This window comes from Megalops cyprinoides, unplaced genomic scaffold (assembly GCF_013368585.1).
Source record: "Megalops cyprinoides isolate fMegCyp1 unplaced genomic scaffold, fMegCyp1.pri scaffold_116_arrow_ctg1, whole genome shotgun sequence".
NCBI lineage: Eukaryota > Metazoa > Chordata > Actinopteri > Elopiformes > Megalopidae > Megalops > Megalops cyprinoides.
The window spans coordinates 20,001-24,557 of record NW_023494619.1 but is presented as its reverse complement, the minus strand read 5'-3'; the positions used below and the strand labels follow the sequence as shown (position 1 = coordinate 24,557).

The 4,557-nt window shown below is 45.1% G+C and overlaps 1 long non-coding RNA gene across 2 annotated transcripts in view; it reads left to right on the top strand.

The window, feature by feature from the left end:
* Window positions 1–3,124: 3,124 nt before the first annotated feature.
* The window catches only part of LOC118772278, a 2,842-nt gene continuing 1,409 nt past the window's right edge, over window positions 3,125–4,557 (top strand). For both annotated transcript variants that reach the window (XR_005004669.1, XR_005004670.1), the window contains exon 1: window positions 3,125–4,557. This exon is cut by the window's right edge and continues 94 nt beyond it. This is a non-coding gene — a long non-coding RNA (uncharacterized LOC118772278).

Here is a 4,557-nt window from a genome sequence, read left to right as displayed (position 1 = left end):
TGAACAACACTCAGCATTCAGATTTCAGTAGACTGCCAGAAACACAATTTTCACACTCTCCAAGCCCAAAAACTCTGTTCCCAGCTTTGAACAACACACAGCATTCATTTTCCAGAAGTGCATCAGAAACGCCGTTTTCTACACTTTCACAACGCAAAAACGCGATTCCCGGGTTTTAACATCATTCAGCGTGCAGTTTCAATGATATTGCGAGAAACCCTGTTTTCGACACTTTCAGAGCGCAAAAACGCGATTCCCGGGTTTTAACATCATTCAACGTGCAGTTTCAACTATATTGCCAGAAACACGGTTTTCAACACTTTCAGAGCGCAAAAACACGATTCCCACGTTTTCAACTTCGCTCAGCATTCAATTTAAAGGAGAATGCCTGAAAAGGTTTTTGGAGTCACTCAGAGCCCAAAAACTCTGTTCTCAGCTTTGAACAACACTCAGCATTCAGATTTCAGTAGACTGCCAGAAACACAATTTTCACACTCTCCAAGCCCAAAAACTCTGTTCCCAGCTTTGAACAACACACAGCATTCATTTTCCAGAAGTGCATCAGAAACGCTGTTTTCGACACTTTCAGAGCGCAAAAACGCGATTCCTGGGTTTTAACATCATTCAACGTGCAGTTTCAACTATATTGCCAGAAACACGGTTTTCAACACTTTCAGAGCGCAAAAACACGATTCCCACGTTTTCAACATCGCTCAGCATTCAATTTAAAGGAGAATGCCTGGAAAGGTTTTTGGAGTCACTCAGAGCCCAAAAACTCTGTTCTCAGCTTTGAACAATACTCAGCATTCAGATTTCAGTAGACTGTCAGAAACACAATTTTCACCCTCTCCAAGCCCAAAAACTCTGTTCCCAGCTTTGAACAACACACAGCACTCATTTTCCAGAAGTGCATCAAAAAAGCTGTTTTCGACACTTTCACAACGCAAAAAACGCGATTCCCGGGTTTTAACATCATTCAGCGTGCAGTTTCAAAGATATTGCGAGAAACCCTGTTTTCGACACTTTCAGAGCGCAAAAACGCGATTCCCGGGTTTTATCATCATTCAACGTGCAGTTTCAACTATATTGCCAGAAACACGGTTTTCAACACTTTCAGAGCGCAAAAACACGATTCCCACGTTTTCAACATCGCTCAGTATTCAATTTAAAGGAGAATGCCTGGAAAGGTTTTTGGAGTCACTCAGAGCCCAAAAACTCTGTTCTCAGCTTTGAACAATACTCAGCATTCAGATTTCAGTAGACTGTCAGAAACACAATTTTCACCCTCTCCAAGCCCAAAAACTCTGTTCCCAGCTTTGAACAACACACTGCACTCATTTTCCAGAAGTGCATCAGAAAAGCTGTTTTCGACACTTTCAGAGCGCAAAAACGCGATTCCCGGGTTTTAACATCATTCAACGTGCATTTTCAACTATATTGCCAGAAACACGGTTTTCAACACTTTCAGAGCGCAAAAACACGATTCCCACGTTTTCAACATCGCTCAGCATTCAATTTAAAGGAGAATGCCTGGAAAGGTTTTTGGAGGGTTAGGGTTAGGGTTACCAAAATCAAAATTAGGGTTAGGGTTAGGGTTAGGGTTACCAAAATCAAAATTAGGGTTAGGGTTAGGGGTTAGGGTTAGGGTTAGGGTTAGGGTTAGGGTTTGGGTTTGGGTTAGGGTTAGGGTTAGGGGTAATAACCACGATCGTCAAAGTGACGATCCTTTTGGAGAGTGATATCTCAAGAACGCAATGAGCTAGAGACATGGGACCATGTCCTTTCCCCCCATTTTCGGGTATGGGCTTTCCATTGGTTCCACTTTCGAGCGTGTACCACGTTCGAGTCCGGAGATATGTCCAAAAAAACATTGTTTTTTCTGTATCTTGGGAACAGTAAGTCATAGAGAGTCATGGGTGGTACCGTTGGATGTGGAATGGTCGAATTATACCAGACAGACACTGGTTGCAAGTCTCTAGTACGTATGGTTCAGGAGTTATTCAAGAAAAACCTTCGTCCAATCAGAATGCATTAGGGTTAGGGTTAGGGTTAGGGTTAGGGTTAGGGTTTAGGATTTAGGGTTAGGGTTAGGGTTAGGGTTTAGGGTTTAGGGTTTAGGGTTAGGGTTAGGGTTAGAGGGTTAGGGTTAGGGTTAGGGTTAGGGTTAGGGGTTAGGGTTAGGGTTAGGGTTAGGGTTAGGGGTAATAACCACGATCGTCAAAGTGATGATCCTTTTGGAGAGTGATATCTCAAGAACGCAATGAACTAGAGACATGGGACCATGTCCTATCCCCCCATTTTCGGGTATGGGCTTTCCATTGGTTCCACTTTCGAGCGTGTACCACGTTCGAGTCCGGAGATATGTCCAAAAAAACTTTGTTTTTTCTGTATCTTGGGAACAGTAAGTCATAGAGAGTCATGGGTGGTACCGTTGGATGTGGAATGGTCGAATTATACCAGACAGACACTGGTTGCAAGTCTCTAGGACGTATGGTTCAGGAGTTATTCAAGAAAAACCTTCGTCCAATCAGAATGCATTAGGGTTAGGGTTAGGGTTAGGGTTAGGGTTTAGGGTTAGGGTTAGGGTTAGGGTTAGGGTTAGGGTTAGGGTTAGGGTTAGGTTGTTTTGTTATGTGTTTTCTTTTAAAAAAAAGAGCACAAAGCTCTTCAGTGCTCTGGCCTATTGTATCTTCCCCTAGGGTTGTACCTGTTCTTAGGGTCCCAACTGGAGTTAGGGCTAGCGTTTGGGCCACGGTTGCAGTCCAGGCCCGATTCAAGGTTGGGGTCAGGGTTGGGGTTAGGGCCCCGGTTAGGGTCAGGGCCCAGATTGAGGTTGGGGTCCACAGTAGAGTTAGGGCCAAAACAGCCAGAGCCCCAGTTAGGGTTGGGATCAGGGCCCCAATTAGGGTTAGGGCCCCAGTTAGGGTTGGGGTCAACATTAGGGGTAGGGCCACTCCAGTTGGGGCCCCAATTAGGGTTGGGGTCAGAGCTAGGGTTGGGGCCACAATTAGGGTTAGGGCCCCCATTAGGGTTAGCCTTAGGGTTAGGGCCATGATAGTCAGGGCCCCAGTTAGGGTTGGGGTCAGGGTTGGGGTTAGGGTCACGATTAGGGTCAGGGCCCTAGGTAGGGTTGGGGTTAGAATTAGGGTTGGGGCCACCGCTGTCAGGGCCCCAGGTAGGGTTGGGGTCAGGGTTGGGGTTAGGGCCTTGATTAGGGTCAGGGCCCAAAATCAGGTTGGGGTCAGGGTTGGGGTTAGGGCCACAGGTGTGGCCAAGATCTAAGTTAGGGTTAGGGTGTGGGCTGGGGTTGGGGTCAGGGCCTAGATTGGGTTCAGAGTAGGGCTAGGATGGGAAGGCCGCGCCTCCCCCGGGTGGCATCAAGGGAAAAGGAAGCAATACTAATATAAATATTTCATTTATATGTGGGCTCCAGGACGAGAGGCAGCCATGCAAGTGCTGTTGTCAAAAATAAGTGCTTAAAAGACATGCATAATAAAATCCACAAATTCACATACACATATATAAGATCAAAAGAAAGGGAAAAAGAAAACTTTATTCACATGATTAGTGAGCAATTCATCAAAAAGACCATTAAAGGTAAATCAATTCATTATTGCCTCTCCCCTGGCCCCCCCATATATAAAGTGCTAATCCCCCCTCTATCCCCCTTCACCACCAGGAGGAGCCCCACCTCCCCACCCTACCCCCTCCTTTCATTAAGCCCCAAGGGTGCAATTGTTCTTAACTTCATTATCCACACTCTTTCCCTCATCCTCCTCTCCCCATTGGACCACCCGGGATTACTTTCCAAGCCTGACACCTTTAAACCAGAAACCGGATGAATTTGAAAATGACTGGTAAGTTCAGTCTGTAGATGAAATCTTTGGATGTTATACAAGTGCTGTTTTAGCCGTGTTGCTATGGTATGCTGCGTCTCTCCTATATAAAGCTTGCCACAGGTGTTGCAGGTAATTGCATAAATCACACTTCTGTCTGTAATTGATATCTTTTTCCAGACTGGTGCTCCCTCCCCACTGTACTTATTTACCAGATAAGAACTGTGTTGAAAATATCTACGGACCCATAATTGTGAGTTATCTATGTTCGACGGTACACTGGACCGTACCAGTAGGTCCTTTAAATTCTTGTTTCTCCTGAAGGCCGCAATTATTCTATATGGCTGAAATACCGGTAATTGATTCTGCACATTCCTAAAGTTATTCCTAATTTTTGAAATCAATGTTTTATTGGACTCCGAATAGGTGGTGATAAAGGGAACGATGTTCGTTTCATCCTTCCTCTGCACCTGGGCCAAGCCTTTTAAAACTTCAGCTTTTGCATATCTTAATAGCCTCTTCGAGTACCCCCTGCCTCGCAGCGCTTTAAACAGCGTCGTCGTGGCGATTTCAAAATCTTCCTGGAAGGTACATATTCTGTGGAATCTGAGTATCTGTGATTTAACTAGGCCTTTAAATGTATGTTTAGGGTGATAGCTCTGTTTATGTAGCAAAGCATGAGTATCTGTACTTTTGAAATAAACTTTCGTGGCCAATTTGC